The sequence below is a fragment of the Ixodes scapularis genome, unplaced genomic scaffold (assembly GCF_016920785.2).
Source record: "Ixodes scapularis isolate PalLabHiFi unplaced genomic scaffold, ASM1692078v2 PGA_scaffold3__209_contigs__length_174095766, whole genome shotgun sequence".
Lineage (NCBI taxonomy): Eukaryota > Metazoa > Arthropoda > Arachnida > Ixodida > Ixodidae > Ixodes > Ixodes scapularis.
This window is the reverse complement of record NW_024609868.1, coordinates 142,372,390-142,390,387: the sequence shown is the minus strand read 5'-3', so window position 1 is coordinate 142,390,387 and position 17,998 is coordinate 142,372,390. Positions and strand designations below refer to the sequence as shown.

The 17,998-nt window shown below is 44.8% G+C and overlaps 1 pseudogene; it reads left to right on the top strand.

Annotated features, from left to right (window-relative positions):
- Positions 1-5,801: 5,801 nt before the first annotated feature.
- Positions 5,802-10,534, top strand: LOC115327144 (annotated as a pseudogene).
- Positions 10,535-17,998: the final 7,464 nt, after the last annotated feature.

Here is a 17,998-nt window from a genome sequence, read left to right as displayed (position 1 = left end):
CTGGAAATAGCAAGACTGAGCGTTCAGGCTCAGATTTCTAGATTTTGGGAGGGAAGAGACGGTAATATATACAAAAAAAAAAAGGTCTGGCCTGATTTGTTTTTCTGGTTTTGTCTGCTATGTCAAGAACGCTCGGATGTACGGATGTTGCGTTATAATTTCCCTCGTAGATTTGGACGACTGGCAACTTCGCTTTGCTTTCCTTATGCGGAGGTAATTTCAGGTTACGAAACTGGACCGGTTTTCACCAGATGATGAACCGTTTAGCAACATGTCTCGTGGCAAGCCCCTAATAGGCAATTTGTAGCAAACAGTGAAAGGACGGGCGCCGACTAAATTTATAGTCAATTAGTGTCTATTCGCCGTTCTCTCTTTACGCGATCACTTATTTTGAGGCGTGAATAAGTTTGGGAGATCATACTACGCTTTATGAAATCGGGTACAATGTCCGAGCAAGTGGAATACACGACGGCCCCTCTTCGCCCTTCCCTTTTACCCCAATATATAAAAAAAGAAACCAGCAAATGAGTAATACGCTAAACAGTTATCCAGTTAACGAAAAAATAGTCAGAGTGCAGGCGAGCTGGTGTAAGTTGGACATGATTGTAAACCTGAGACTGGGGCAGGAAGAGAACACAACAGAAGGTAGTAAAAGAGGAGGCAACGTTGAGACGTTGCCTCCTCTTTTACTACCTTCTGTTGTGTTCTCTTCCTGCCCCAGTCTCAGGTTTACAATCATGTCCAGTTATCCAGTATTGTGAAACTAGTTGCCATATCTTGATTGGCGCCAGCAGGAAGGTAAAAACGGCCAACAAACTAAACACTACTTACGAAATCAGTTTCTAGATAGAAATAAGCGCCTTCAATTCTTGTTTCAAAACATAGTTAAGGAAGCAATAAGAAGGTTCTGCTAAATAACGTGACAAAACATATTTGGTTCTTCAGTTTTACCCAGAAGAAAAAGTTACGTAGTTTGCTAAAACAAAACTGTGGACTACTACAGACCTGTACTTTTTTTCATAAGTCGTGTATAGAGGTATCAAACGTATTAGCACGACTACGTAGTTTTCCAGAAGACTTTGCTTGCGTAAACAATACTTTTGCCGAAACGGGGAATTTGAGAACGCCAAGTGATCGCGGCGTGCGGGCTTCTCAGCTTGCAGGACTCGAGCTTTGCGCCTTGGCAGGCGAGTGTAGCATATGACAGAGGGAATAACCAGAACTCTAAAAAAGTACTTCTAAATTTAAGTTTATCAGGGTTAGAGCTGTACTTGACCTGCAACCTACGTAATTACCTTACGAGTACGGTTGCATTTTTACAAATGTTTCTACAGTCTCTACACGGCTAGACCATATTGCTGTCGATCTTCAATCCTCTAAATACATTATGTGCCCTTAAGCGAAAACTTAAAAAGTTATTTAAAACATTTTAGTTAATTAGCTCACTAATTACCCAATTTCACCTTTTTTCTAGAGGCCGCCATGGCCATTGACACTTCATAAGGGCTCAAATTACTCTATCTCACGTTCCCTTTTTTTTTAAAATTTGGTGCAGCCTAAAAGATACACCATATATATATATATACAGGGTGTTTCACGAAAGGTTGACAAATTTGATATTGCGAAAACTACGCATAGCATTAAAAAAGGATTGTGTCAAAGGGACTGTTGGGTCTTTGAAGGGACCACATAAAGCAATTCCTTCACGCATCTCGCTAATTGTTTTTTACAGAGGTGATTGATGAAGTTGCACTTCACGCATTAATATTTTAACGAATGAACTTCCCTGTGTAAGGACAAAAAAAAAAGAAAGATGTTTACAATTCTTTGTAATGCCGAATTAGAGCGCAGCTCTTGAGGAGGAGGAGGAAAGGGTATGGAGGAGGGGCATACCCTCCTCTCCTGCTCCCCTGCTATTTAGCGGGAAATTTTCGGTAAATTTCCCGCTCTTGAGGAGGAGGAGGGGAGGATACGGACAGGAGGTATGCCCCTCCTCGTCCTTGTACCCTCTCCTCATCCTTTCCTCCTCCCCTTCTCCTCTCTTGAGGTATTTCGATTTTGCGATATACCGGGCTAAACCATCTGATATATATATATATATATATATATATATTTCAGAAATAACTGAAAGTAGAACGTGTCGCGTATATGTTGTATTTGGACTAAAAAAAGCTTTAGCGGCTTTAACTACTGTGACTCTGCTATGTATTAACAGAGGACAGCATTATTTATTTTTGCGTGCCTTAAGCCATTTAAGAAACCAAGGAGGCTACGAATCCAGATGCGTGTGCAGTGTGTTTTGTGTTTATTTTGAATAAAAATTATTAATTGATTGATTGATTGAATGGTAAAAGGGAAAAGTTCGCCTTAGTCGGTGTGCGTGACTGTCTTTTGTATAGTGTATTAACAGTGTGACCGCCACATTAGTGTCTTTAACATGCATTATTACGCAGTAGTGATAACGCGACCGCATGATGCTCATCCTGATGCTCTAAGCTGGACACTCGCCAAGAAAGTCGACGAGATTTCTTACCGCCGCGATTAGAGAGCTCCGCTCTGGACCTTGATCTAGAACAGTCACCGTCGTCTGAAATCTCGCCGACTTTTTCGCCGAGTGCCAAGCTTGCAGCCCAGGTTGAAACAGGTAGGTACGATAACCGAAACAAAAATAATATTAATACTGCAGCAAGGTTTTTTTTTTTTTTTTGGCAGTGGCAATCTGCACGTTTTTTTACCTTCAGTGCCACCGCAAGCTGTGCACAAATCCTTTCACTTCAAACAATCGCCATCGAATTGACCCCCTTGTGAATGCTTGCAGGATAACTAGGCCTTACAGCAAGCATTTTCGCTCACGGACTCCAAGCTGCAGTACGCTGACACATTCGGTCACCGACCCCCACATTGAAGAGTGTATATGGAGCATTTCTCGGTTGTGAGCGGTTTGTATAACCTGTGTGTGGCTCCTGAATGAGCTGAACATTTTTCTCTCATCAAAATGTACATAATAAAATTTAATAAAAAAAACCTCAGGCTGTGGAACCTCATGATAATCGCAAGAGCTGCCAAACTCCTCATTTCGTGGTCGTGTTCTGTGTATCTTCATGATTATTTATTGATTCCTACCAACAGCAACATGCCTTGCCAGTAGTGCATTACAGCACAGACAAAAATTCGCGCAGCTATACCGTGATAGTCTATCCGAAGCGCGCAGTCCCACAACGCTCGAAGATAACGTGTGACTGTTCTTTTTATTTCGCACACGTTGAGAATCTATATATATGCATATATTTAATGTTTTTGACTAAATATGATGAAGTTAGTTATTCTCAGATTTAACTTAAGACCATTATTTAGCACCACACATTGACTGCGTTGATATTAATGGGCATTTCCATGAAGTCATAGTGGGCTTAAATCTTGTGAGCTATTTTTACATCATCAGTACGCAGCGATTCAGAAATATGAACACAATGAAATAGATCATTGGAATATATGATGCAAAAAAGGGAACCAAGATGAGATTCCTGAGGAACTCCAGAAATAGAAGTGTACGGGACCGACAACCCCTTATGCGCATAAAGTTTGGGTGCCCCCCTTCCCTCCCCCCCCCCCCCCCCCCCCCCAAAAAAAAAAAAGCTTTTGAATTATTTGATGTGCCCGTCAGTTGCACCCTAGTGAGACACATAACAAGAAGCAATTCATGGTTGATATTATCAAGTGCTTTTGTCATGTACAAGTGCACCACATCAACTTGCCCTCGGTTTTCAATGATTGGGACACAGAACTGCTTGGACTGATGAAGATTAGACTCCACCGAGCGGCCCTTCATAAAGCCATGCGCCGAATTAATTTCGAGCCCAAACAAGACAATACACGCGCGTGGAAAGTATCATATAAAAATATTGGATGTAGTTGAGAGTAATTAAATCGGCCTATATTGGGTTTTATTTTCAGGGCCTCCAGATTTGAAAACCGGTCGTCGATACGTTCAAACTTTTCTTCCGACACGGACAAATTAAAGAACGAATACGGTGGGTGTTTCAGCTACAATTTTGTGTAAGTTACCTTTACATCACATTGCAGAGATCCCACAAGTCTAACCATGTTGTCTTCGCTTGTATTCTGTACCATACGGGACACAAACAAAAGTGTTGTTCTCGAGTGACCAGGAGCAACAGTTACAGGCGTCTTTTTCAGCAAATTTTGTTTTTATCTCAGCTTAACGGTGCCTTACCACTTCGATGAAACCGTAATTATCTCCCGCTGAAGCTCCAGCTTTACTGATACTTCCTGGCCGGCCCCTTCCTGTGTTCCGACGTTGTTGCCGGTCACCAGCGCTCACGTTCGCTGTGCTAGGTGGAGGCAGATGGTCTCACTTCAGCAGCATACGCTGAAATGGCCCTGAAAACAAAGTCTGCACGATCCGAAGCCCTTGATCGGGCGCCAGTCAAACCAGGCACACCAAGCTGCTCACGCACGACTTGGCGTTTTATTTTGCGATAACTGACTTTGCTCGTACGGCCCTTTTCAGCAGCTGCCGAACCGTCCATAGTTTGCACAGCCTCATCCTTTGAAGTCTCATACGCACTTGCTCTTCCGCATTCTTTTCCACCGGTGTTAATTCGCTTGACTGTAAACGGTGGCGTCACCACCGCGGTCAGATGGAAAGGTCCATTATCTTCATTCAGTACCCCGGGGTATTTGAATGCGCTTGAGCCACATTGCACCAGAACAAACACGTCCCGTGCAACAAAACCAGCTTTACAGGCTCATACATAAATATGGGGGCACAACAGAAGACCTAATAAAAGAGCTAGCAGACCGCTATATAAATACGGATGGGGGTTCCTACAGTCCGACTACTGGGGAACCCCTAATCCAAATTTAGACGCCGACATAACAGGCGCAGAGGTTTGGTACGCCATTGGACAACTGCGGACAGCCTCTGCGGCGGGACCAGACAAAGTAACAAATAAGGCTTTCAGGAATTTAGACGCAACGTCGATTGCGGCAATTACGGACCTCATGAGCAAACACTGGCAGGCAGGCAGCATACCACAAGAGTGGAAACATGCGAAAATCACCTTTATTCCCAAAGTAGGCGAGAAACTCAACACTGAGAATCTCCGCCCTATTTCACTTACATCATGCCGAGGCAAATTAATGGAGCATGTCATACTCACCAGACTTCAGAACTATGCGGAGGACATAAACCTCCTACCTGAAACAATGCTAGGATTCAGGGCTCATCTATCTACCCAGGACGTACTCTTGCAGCTAAACAAGGATATAATCGAAGCTGATAAGGGAACAGGAATCAAAGCAATATTGGGGCTAGATTTTCATAAAGCTTTCGACAACATCTCCCACAAAGCCATTTTGACAAACTTGTCAGAAACCAACCCCGGGGAAAAGATGCACAATTACATCCGATCCTTCCTTACTAACAGAACAGCAGTGATAACGGTCGGAACAATAGAGTCTGCCCCATTCACACTAGGAAGCAAAGGAACATCGCAGGGCTCCGTCCTGTCTCCCTTCCTTTTAAACCTCTCCCTCATCAAAATTCCCCCCAAATTGGCATAAATACCAGACATGCATCACACATTCTATGCAGACGACATCACGCTTTGGGTAACCAAAGGATGTGACAGCTACATAGAAGAAACACTCCACAAAGCAGTGGACATTATTGAGGCATGCGCATGGGAAGCCGGCCTAATTTGTTCAGAGCACAAATCTGAACTCTTTGTGATCAGACATAAGCCAAGAGGTAGGAGAACTTTAATTCCCTTCCACAAATGAACATCTATGTCAATGAACGATCCGTCAAAGAGGTACAATATATGAGAATACTGGGGTTGTATCTACAAACGAATGGAAAGAACAATGCTACACTCACTAAGCTCAAATGCACGGTAGAAGCGACGGCGCGATTAATCCGTCGCATAGCTAATCGAAGGCAAGGGGTGAGGGAACGAGATCTATGCCGACTAGTGCAGGCCTTTGCGCTAAGCAGGATACTCTATGCCACCACTTATCTCAAATTTGCGAAAGCAGAGGAGGACAAATTGGATAGCAATGATAGCATGATACGGCAGGCCTACAAGGCCGCCTTAGGACTCCCGCTAAATGCCTCAACCGAAAGGCTTCTGAGGTTAGGAATACACAACACCTACAATGAACTAAAAAAAAGCTTATTTAATGGCCCAAACGGCGAGATTAGCCATTTCCAAAACTGGCTGGAGTATTGTAACCAGGCTTGGCATTAACTATCAGCCTACTAATAATGACACTAAAGTACACTTGCCTCGCGACTATAGGGCTGCCCTACTAGTCAAACCACTTCCGAAAAACATGCACCCCATACACCATGAGGGCAGAAGACAAGCACGAGCCAAAGCCTTACATGCTAAATACGGACAGCGCAACGGAGTAATTTATGTGGATGCAGCAGAATACAAACATACAAATGCCTTTGCAATTGTGGCTATGAACGAGAACGGTGACCACATCGTCTCGGCAAGCATCAAAACCAAATCTTCCGAAACGGCAAAAGAGTCAGCTATAGCCCTCGCCCTAGCTCACTCCCAAGGCAGTACCATTCTTAATGACTCTAAAATGGCGATTAATAATTTCTCCAAAGGGCGAATTACAAACACCTCCCTCAAACTCCCAAATGCCACCAAAGTTCTCACCTAATTACTCCGAACTAATATGGGTCCCAGCCCATTCGGGGAATCCGGGAAACGAAACAGCCCACTATAAAGCCCGAGGTTTTGTCGACCGGGCAGTGGATGAGTCTGGCTTCGTGAATCCCACGAAGGACTTTATGATCACATATCATGATCTAACCAATCATTTTAAACTAGAGAGAAGAACTTTCCCCCCTCCGCACACAAGTTTGACTAAAGAACAGGAGGTTACGTAGCGTCGTCTCCAGACGCGATCGTTACGCACCCCTTCACTCCTCGAGCACATTTATCCTGACCAATACAACCCAAACTGTAAACACTGCGGCCAACGAGCCAACTACGACCACACTCTTAAAAAAAAGGGTATCGATAGTCCTCCCTTAAGGGAGGAACGGTCTTGTAACCTATTGTTCCTTTAGAAAGGGAGAAACGTTCGTCCCTGAAGCAGGGGTGCAACTGGTTCCTCCGTCGCCTGCATCTCATTAGGGCGGCCCTGAATCGAGCTCAATAAGGCTTAACGAGGACGCTACGTCTTTTGTACGAGACGAGAGGAGCAGCAAATAAAAGCGGAACACGAGCTTTCCGCGAACTGTGTTTATTTTCAAAACCAGACTCCCCGCACAGGTACAGAAACTTGCGTTTCGAAAGCAGTTACTAAGTCTTTTCGTCGACAGCAGACAACCGATACCAAGTTACTTCGCGCACTTTACGTCTTACCTTTGGTGTTCCTCGAGTCACAATTCCTTCGTCAACCACACATCACGAAGGAATGGTAAACTCAATCCGCGAAACCAAGAACTGCTCTCAAAAGAACAAACTCGAAGCCGCTGTTAATCGCGTAGCTGGCGTAGCGTGAAAGAAGGTTAAATCGCTTGCCACCAGATGACAGGGTCAAGCAGAGTAATTGCAAGTAGCTTGGCTAGGTGGCGCTAGGTACTGCCCAATTCATGTTCTACAAAAAATATTTTTATTTCCTCAGGACACCATTGCGCTTAGGGATGCTCAGAGCCGTATATGTAGAGAGTTTGGTCAATGGGAGGCGCGGGCAGAGCCAGGGCGTGCGGCAGACTCGGAAAGAGGGCTTGGCATCCTCTCTTGACCAACCAGAAGCCGAAAAAAATCCCCTAGGGGTGGTAGCGAGAAACAGTTCTGATCAAAGGTATATGTTCGTATATGGTTTTAATAAGCGCGTGAGAGTGAAATGGAGTGATTCTTCATGGTTGAAAATAGGATGCACGTGTTGTTTTGATCATGATCATGCAGGAAGATGTAAGAAACGAATACGCCGCTCAACTCTGTTTTGCGCGGACAGAGTGTGACCGCTCGGACGGCGAATTCCCGGCCCTCGGCGCTTGGCGTACAAATTATGTCGATCGTTCCTCTACTCGCACTCTTCTACCATCATTTCGGATGAGCGTGATTGAAACATCACGTGCATCCTGATAACTGCATTGGAGAGTTACTCCAATGCAGTTATCAGGTTTGTTTTTCGCGACCACCGCCAGGGTATTATTTCCGGCTTCTGGTTGGTCACATTCGAATTTCTGAAGACGCCCCGGAACACGCCCAGCCCGCTTTCGGCCAATGGCGCCTCCTCATTTGCCTCCTACACTTCCCAACGAGTGGCCAAACTCTCTACATATATGGCTCTGGGGATGTTCGGGGACCTCTACTATACACATAAGCATCACAAGCAATAGAGAACACACACATACCTCACACATACAAACATCAATACAACGGCACACTAACCCGAACTCTACACCCGAGCTCTGCGTTTCCGTCTTTTATACTGGTCGTTTTGAACGTACGGAATTTCTCGGTGACTGAATGAACAATAAAAAATATTCCCAGCATGTTGACTTTTTTCTAACAATGTCATACCTCTGAGAGTATTTTAAAGGGCTCAGGGTATGAATCTCTTATTAAAACGCAAACGCTCGATCATGCCGTAATTATTTGAAAGCCAATAAATCAAGCCGCTCCAATGCGGTTCGAAGCCATGAGTTTGTTTCCCCACACGGCACGTCGTAGCCTGTATTTCTATTGTAGTGTTTGTTTTTCTACTTGTGCTGTTCGCGCAAGGCTGCAATTGCCGTCTTGAATTAATCTCTGTAGAGCGGATATTTACTCAGTTGGAAGTGATGCTTCACGCGCTGAGAAATCGCTTTTCGATCAACCTGAATGCAGTCAAAGCCGCGACTTGCGGCAGGTGTACGGAGCTACGCTGTGGCGAGCTCGAAAACTTCTAGCGCTCATCCCAGCGCGTTACATGGAGGGCAGTTTCTCCAGGAGCCGTAGAATATTTAAACAGCAAAATAAAGGGTAGCTTTTTTTTTCTCTCGAATTCACCTACTATTCTTTTTTAATGCTAAAATTCCACACTGTAAATATACGTACTTTTCGCCACGATTTCGTACTGTTCAGTCCTTTCCCCAGAGCGCAATCGCTCTCGGGGACGAGACAACCGACAGTCACATTGGCCACTGTACGATAGGAGATTACTGTTCAGACCAGCGTTCCAACATGACTATCTGCACGTCGATCGATTGCACCTAATCCCTCAAGTGGTATTAAACGTTTTAATACAAAGCGGAATGTCAACCTGCAACACCCCGCCCCCTCCGATCACGGCCCGACCAGCAGCATCAATGCCCGACAGTTTACGTCATCTCATCTTGTTGTTACACCACTGATACGCGAACACACGGTCACATCGGCGATAATTCCAGTCTTCTGTTCACAACCCACAACACTGCCATCACGATGTTGCTGCTATGTTGCTGACACGCACAAATACAGAACCACGTTGAATGCCGGTTGCACTCGGCATCGGAAAACAGAACCGAACTCAGCACGGAAGGCGCCCAGGCAGCCGGCAGCAAAACCTGTCTGTCTTTGACGCAGTTCCTGCGATTTCCATACACCATGACCCCGACTTAAGGGGGACTATACCCCTGCATTTTAAGCGGGCCACCGTCCCTCCGAATTTAAGGAAGAAAATATCTAAAAAATGTCCCTCTTACTAAGGGACTCTGAACTCGAATTTAAGGGAGACGCCCTATCGCTTACTTTAAGAAGGATGGTGTCTCACTTAATTAAAAGGGAGCATCTCCATGTAATATTAAGAGGTCTGTCGCCCCCCTTAAAGTTAAGTGGAAAAAAATCGAAGAAATGTCCCTCTTACTAAGTGGGACCGGGCTTAGAGTGTAACGTCGAAAACGTCGACACAGTTCCGCGTGGTTTCGCTACTGTAGTTCCGCGTGAGTCCCCCAATCCGGAGACGGCCATCTTACCCAGTGTACGTGGCGCTGCTGGCACTGCTCCGGAACTTCGCTGTTTCTAGCGGCTTTGTTTGCTCGTTTGACAAAATTAGTGATAACAACGTCAATGCAACCGAAATGTTCTGCACGTTTGGACTGAAACACGGAATTACAGGCGGCCTTCGCTGCCGCTGAAGCACAATCAACTCAAAAGCATTTATTAAACAACGTGCGCGACCTACTCGAAAAACGAAACCGAAAGAAGATGAGTCGGGAGAGCGAAAGCTTTCTCCCGTCTGCCTGGAGAAGGAGAAAAACGTTTCGTTCCTCCCCCTTTCTCGTGTCCGCTTGGGGGCGCGTCAGTAGAAGGGTGGAATACTTTTTCCTCCATTTTTCTTAGAGTACATATCCTATGGGATTGCAAAATAGAGCCACCCCCCGGGTGACCTACCTAAAAATCCTTCTCTCGAGCGGTGGGAGACCGTGCTGGCCAGCTCTGACCCCAGAACCCAAGTTCCCGCGGCGGAATGGGCTGACAAAGTCGTCGGGGGCTACCCAAGCAGCACAAGAAAGTGAATTTCGATCGGCCGACGGTTGGCCAGTGTCTGGACAGCTTGGCCACTTTAAGTGCTTGGCCACCGGAGACATAAACAAGGCCGGCAAGAGTCCGGCCACAAACTAGCTGTTTTTAGCTTGTCCGCCGGGGACATAAACACTGCCGGCAAGCGCCTGGCCAGAAGTGCTCATTTTCAGCCTGGCCGCCGGAGACATAAACACGGCCGGCAAGTGTTTGGCCAGCAGTGCTGATTTTCAGCGCGGCCACCGGGGACATAAACACGGCCGGCAAGTGTTTGGCCAGAGGTGCTGATTTTCAGTTTGGCCGCCGGAGACATAAACACGGCAGGCAAGTGTTTGGCCAGTAGTGCTGATTTTCAGCTTGGCCGCCGGAAACATAAACATGGCCGGCGAGTGTTTGGCCAGCAGTGCTGATTTTCAGCTTGGCTACCGGAGACATAAACACGGCCGGCAAGTGTTCGGCCAGCAGTGCTGATTTTCAGCTTGGCCGCCGGAAACATAGACACGGCCGGCGAGTGTTTGGCCAGAAGTGCTGATTTTCAACTTGGCCGCCGGGGACATAAACACGGCCAGCAAGTGTTTGGCCAAAAGTGCTGATTTTCAGTTTCGCCGCAGGGACACCCATAATCTAAACTTTCATCGCGTTGACGAAACTTTGGCATAACGACGGGCAGCGAGAGAAGCATCACGAGCGAGTGGTTGGCAGGATATTAGTGCGTGCATCGCGCGAACATTGTTAGCGCAAGCAAACGATCACCGTTTTATTTAGTTTTTTTTTTTCGTTAGACTAGCACTGTCGTGTGATATGTTCATTTGGAACATTACCAGAAGTGGAAAGATATTGTGCCCGTCGTTGTTCTATGAAAATAAAATACGAAAACAGCGCCCACGTCATTTTCGCACTAACAATACCGCTGTGTCGCTGCGCGGCACTTTTAGCGCGAATACCACATCCGCAATTTTTCGGTTAGTGCTCCACATATTTACTTCCCAACTGCACTCGAAGAAAAAAAAAGTTGTAGTCGGGTGCATCGGGCGCACATGCTCCCCTTTCCTGGAAGACGCGCCCTCCGTTACCCAGCCAGTGTATACTTGTACACTGGCCATAAGCCCCCTTCTCTACCTTAAAAAACGTATAGGTGTATCAATGCACTCAGCTTAGTAAACTGCCACGCTAGCCACGCTTCCCGATCAGCTTGTGCTTGAATCGGATAAGATTGGATATTTCAGGCTTTGTGTTTTGGAAGAGCCTAAACAAGACGTCTGTCATATATTGATTAAACTTAAGCTAGTCTCAGTAATGTTTTAATTAGGTACTAGGATACTGATTTCCTGAGCCAAGGAAAGCTAACAGCTTCGGTTAAAACCGCAACGGAAACGTTCAAAATCGAACCACACGTAAAAGAAAAAGAAAATGAACATCTCGACCTAGATGTGCAGAACGCTGGTTTTGTTGTTAACAACGGGGTTGTTGGCGGGTGGTGGGCAACGCCGTGACGCTATTGACGCTATCGTGGTGATTGACGCCAGTGATGCTCGGCCGTACTACACAGTAATTTTGTTTACACCTTTAAGGGTGTAAAAGGGGTGTTGTAGCAACTTACATCCTCGGCTACACCCTTTTAACACCCTAAAAACTAGGAATACAACCTCATAATTTTAACGAAAAGGGTGCTGTTTCGTGTTACACCCTACATTTAGTGAAGAATGTGAGAAGGGTGTAGAAAAGGGTGCTAAATAAATAATGTGAAATGGTTTTGGAAAGCTTATATATGGCTCTGTTCATAATGTACAGGTAAGATTTCAGCTTGAAAAGCAACAGTTGTTAGCAGTCTAGTTTTTATAATGTCAGTTGTAATTCATGCAAATAGTTGATAATAAAGTGCCTCTTTTGCATACAATTTTTATCTTTGCAATCAAAATTTTATATATCAGTTCATATTTCATTTTCTTACAAATCACTCCATGCTCAGAAATTGCAAAGTAGGGTGAAATGCTCTATACTAGCATTATTTACAAATATTTATTGATGGAAGTGTACAGTAAAAAAATCAGTTAGTATCGAGTTTATATATGGCAACATGAAATCAAAATATAGTGAAAATGTGTGACAAATATTCATGACATGCTGCTAGAACCTGTCACATGACCATGTCAACCTGAGTAAAATATTCATTTGAGAATATGGTGACATGCAAAAAACTCACACACATAAAGAGGCAAATCCCATAATAAATCAGTCCGAGACATCCCATACAAAAATGGTCTATGGTCGTCTATGGGAAATTCAATGGCAGGCTATCACCCGCTGTAGCTTTGCATGGTCGGCCTTAGAAATTTATAGATACAGCTACAGACAGCTATAGAAAAGTTTAGGGCCCTGTGTCTAAAGACTCAGGGCTATGTTTCAATAACAACAACAACAACAACAACAATAATAATAATAATAATAATAATAATAATAATAATAATAATAATAATAATAATAAGTTAGTGTTTTAATAGTGTCCAGGGACATCCAATTGTTCTTCTTGCGGGCGCAGTGCAATAGAACGCACAAATAGACGCTTGCGCGCTCGCAGTCGCACTCATATACGCGCGCACGCACGTACACACGCATGCACACGCGCAAACCCACGCCCGCGCGCAGACGCACACGCACGCACAACCAGAGATGCACACACGCATGCACGCGGACGCATCCACACGCGCGCGCACAAACATGCACGCGCCATACACGCACAGACACGCAAACAATTACGACAAAGGAGACGTTGCTTAAGTTAGTTTCGGTTTCGTTTTACACAAAAAAGAAACAACCTAAAGTTTAAACAAAACCTAAGATTTACTTAATTTTTGTAATGTTTTACATTATTATTCTAAGGACATTCTTATTGTTACTAATATGATAATAATTTGCTTAGCATCGTTCTAAAAAAATAGCAATAAATAAAAAGGAAAAGCATAGAGATCATATACTAAATCTAGAGGAAAAGGTCCGCCATTTTCCCATACATTCTGGCTGCCGCAAGCGGCGGACCATGCAGGCAGACCCTCTGGGTCCCAAACACGGTTACATCATCAGAGCAGTTTCGTGAACTTCAACAATCCACGAACTTCCCGGTGGAAAGATACTCGCGTTCTTTTCGAAGGTTTCTTTTTGCATAGCGCGCAGATGTACGGCCTCGCGTTAACGCTAAACTAAACCATATACCCGGCTTCGCTGGTGGGGCGCGGCTGGGCGCGGTTGAGGAATACGAAACTGCGCAACCACCAGATTTCCGAGATTTCGACAGAAGGGAAGTTAATGCAGCGTAATGACTTTATTGCTTTTTATAAGCGCTAGAATAGCTCAGGATTTAGTTTACAACCTTAAATTATCACTGTTTATATTGCTGGGAGTTTTCACTCTTCGTGTTTACCATGGCAACGTTGCTTTCTTTCTCTCGTGTTCTGTCGCTCTCTTTTGCGATCGTTCACTCGGGACCCAGGATGTCGGCGCGCGGGATTTGCCACTCCTCCTCACCCACCTTTACCCCCCTGAGGAAAAGAGACTCTTGAAGACTGCGCAAGGCAATCGCTATTGCAATCAGCTTCCGTTGGGCTCGGTTGAATGGTCGTTGAAGTTTCGGAAATCTCCTTTCTTTTTACGTTTTAGCCGTTTTAGTGGATATTTTAGATATATTCCTTACGAATACCGTATTCAAGAATAGCAATCGACGACTGAGAGCTGGGAGACGCTGCGTCTTGCCAACGCCCGTAAGTTCAGAACCGCCCATGCACGACTCGTGCAAACGCCGGTAAGCAACTTTCTTTTGTTTCTGCGAAGTGGGCTGCTATTTCAAACTTTGTCGTGTACCGTGTGCTTGCTAAGCTATGCTTGGTTCTAACTATGCATCTGCCCTGTGTTATTTCATTATTTGAAAAGAGCATAACCTCTTCAAAACCTGTGGCTCGCTCCGCAGTGTGAGAAAGATTCCCGTGCGGCGGAACCGTGGGCATGTTCTGGGCGCCGTCGTGCGGCGCTCGTCCGACGACGCTTGTGCGGTGCGTTCAGGTGCCGTCTGACGGCAGTTCAAGCATTCAGTCGCCGTCCCAAAGTGTTAATCACAGCTCATGCTAGTTCTGACGTCTTGTCCTAACAGCCGCTCGCCACCGATTTGTTTCATAAAGCGGGAGCGAGAAAAACGTTACAAGAGCGAGCGTGCAGCACGATTTTTTGCATAAGCTAATGCCTGTGACGTAGAGACGCGCGGTCTCTTCGTCATATTTTCGAGGGTAAAAGCGCTGAAAACAACAGACAAACAACGCCCTGTGTTGTTCGTTTCTTTTACTTGTCCGTTGTTTTTAGAGCTTTTACCCTCGGAAATTAGGTCTCTTCGCGTTTACCGAACCGGCACACTTTTTAGGTTTACGATTGTGTGATGCAAAAAATAAAAGGAGTTTAGATGTCACGTTTTTTAGTAGTGGCGAAAGCCCTTACAAAAATCGGAGCAGCTAGAAAAAGCAAAAACATGAAAAAAGGCGGAAAAAATTAACTAATGTCAAACCTGAATATTTGATGGAGTTCTAAGACTACCACCGTACCAACTCGCCCGGTTATTCTTCCTGTCAAGGAATAATAGCCAATAGTAATAAACAAGTAAATGCCAACTATTAATTGGTTACAAAGTCGTAATTAGTGCAGTGCAGCCCTACGCTACTCTACTCTTTTGATGATATCAGGTAATGTGTAAACGTATAGGGCAGTTCATAGCAACCATTTATGCCCGACCTATTATATTGAGTTTTTTCTTTATATAAAAGTTATATGAAAAAAAGTGCTTTTCCTAAATTAAGCCGCACCACTGTATGTACAATAGCGTGTAACGTTTATGTATGTTCTCAGCAAAAGAAAAGGATGCATTAAAAAAAGGCCAATCATTTTGTTTCCTCTCTGTTAGAGCTTCTTTCACGTACATGCAAAATGTGGATGTCTACGTCTAAAAGAGTGGAATTGACATTTCCAGCAGGGCTGGAAAGCCTGACTCAGTTTGGCTAGCAGCTTGAAACCCATGGGAACCTGGGGAACTGAACCACAAGAGTGAGAGTGACACCCGCCTTGCACTTCCTGAACGATGGCACCATGAGGAAGGTGGAGCTGCCCTAAAGTGAATGCAATAGCAGTTGGGTCTTTCCAGTAAACCCAAATACAGATGATACCAAGCAGAAAATTATTAATAAATGTGTTATTAAAAAATGGAATGTGAATGGCACAGACAAGAAGGAGGAGATCAACACAGCGCTGTGTTGTGTTCATATCCTCCGTTCCCATATTCTTCATGATCTCTTTTCAATAATTGGCTACTAACTAGTCCAATCATCAGCACTAGTCAATAAAAGTATGCTGCTATTTATTAGTATGAATCAACACCGTGCTTGCAGTTGAATCCTATTCATTTATTAATAAACAAAAACGAGGGTGCAAGCTAGCTAAACAGGCTAAACACATAATTTATTAAAGACGGGTTCTCTGAAGGATGACACAAACGCAGAGAAGTATCAAACACAGCTGAATATTACTGGGCAAAAAAATTAATAGGCGACCCAAAAAAGAAAACGTAGGGGAAGACATGAAGTCAGTCTTTACAATTTCTCTTCTGCTTGCCACCACTTTACAAAGGAAATTCCTTCCTGGGCCTTACAGCGTTTTACTGTTCACAACCCCTGACATACCCAAGGACAGTAAACATAAAAAAGCAACCTACTAACATTTGGGTAAATATGATTGAACAAACAACAGGGAATGCCTTGAGCTTTCAACCTAGGAAATAAAAAATATGCACAACATCAAGATATGCACAACACCTGTTTCGAACAAAAATATAGGCCAAGAAACTTCTTCCACTCGATGGCAAAACACAGGGAAGACGCGAATAGATTTCTAGGTTTCATCATTGTTAGTGATTCTTTCAGTATACACTTGTGGTCACTCTCTTTCGTCAAAATTATTTCATCATCATCATTCATTAATTCATCATCACAGTTGTGTTCTTTAAGGGGTACGGAAACAAAAATTTAAATATTCAAATTTCGTTCGGAAGTAAGTCAAGCATGACGGATAATAACCGTAAATGATAATCGCACGTTTGTATTTTGAACGACTGGCTATATTTTTCGTTCCAAACGGTGCACTGGAGCAAGCGCTCGAAGAGAAGCGAACGGAGAGCGCGGTGCGTCATGGGATATCCGGCGCAAACAAAAACAGAAAGAAAAGATTTTCCGCGTTAGTGGAGTAGCAAGGCAGGCGTGGTTATGAGCTTTACCCTTGGTGGCGTTGCAAGCGTTGTGGTGGTGTCAATAGCATCAGCGCGTTACAACCGAGCCGTTCGAAGTACGTGTGGCGTTACGAGCGTGTGGCTGGCACACGTGGGCTGGCCCAAGGAGCACGTAGCTTCCTCGACACTGTCAGCTTAGAGCTGAACGGGTTGGGGAAAGCAACTTTTGTTCGAGTTTTGAGCGACGGGCTAATCTTCTAGGGGGAGAATGGCTGTTTCCGGTTGCACGAACGAGGGTCCGAGAATGAGGGGAGTGCTTCTTTTCCGTCTTCTTGGACCGTTTGGTACAATGCGCGATTTGTGAGTTGAGCCAGGAGGAAAGCTAAGAAAGAAAATGTTGAAATTCCAAAGGGCGGTGCTGCTCCGAAGGAATCTGCTACGTCACGACTACGTAGCAAGTTCCTCAGTGTTGCTAGATTACCTCCCAAATAGGCTCCGCATGCATCCACCAGGTGCACATTGAGAGATCGTTTATTTAGCTTTAAAATTAGTTTTCTTGTGCCTTTCAACGGAAGACTGGTCTTTTTGAGGTTAGGGTGCAACATGCAACACATTCAAGCTAGAAAATGAGCGCTGAAATTTCGTTTCCCTACCCCTTTAAAGAGATACTACAACGAAATTTCGGCGCTCATTTTTTGGTCTATATGTGTTCAAAAGAGCAGTATCACATGGAACATACCAATATCTTGTTAAAAAAGTCTCGAAAAGGAATTTTAATATGAATTAAACGATTAGCAAAGAGCACCTGGTGGATGTCGCTAACGCCTCGTTTATAATGCTCGTCTAGGAACCTTGACAGCTAGTGACGGAGGTTGTCTCGTCTCCGGCCACGACGAAAGAAGGGGAGAAGGAGGAACTCCACTCTTCCCGAGAATCCCTTTTGTGTGTCGCAGAAGTCGCTATTGTCCCCCTACAAGATTATAGAAGATTAACCCGTCAATCGAAATTTGTACAAAAGCAGCCACTTCGGTGGCTGGAACGACTAGGCCATCCTCTCGAAGTCAGCCTCGGCGTAGCTTTGCTCGTCTTGAGACGACCTACGTCACGATTGCGTTGGATGTCACGTGCTCTAAGCTGGGCCTTCTCCGAGCGCTTGCCAGAGTGGGCCGTTTATAACGAAAAATACAGCCACCAGGATCAAAATACA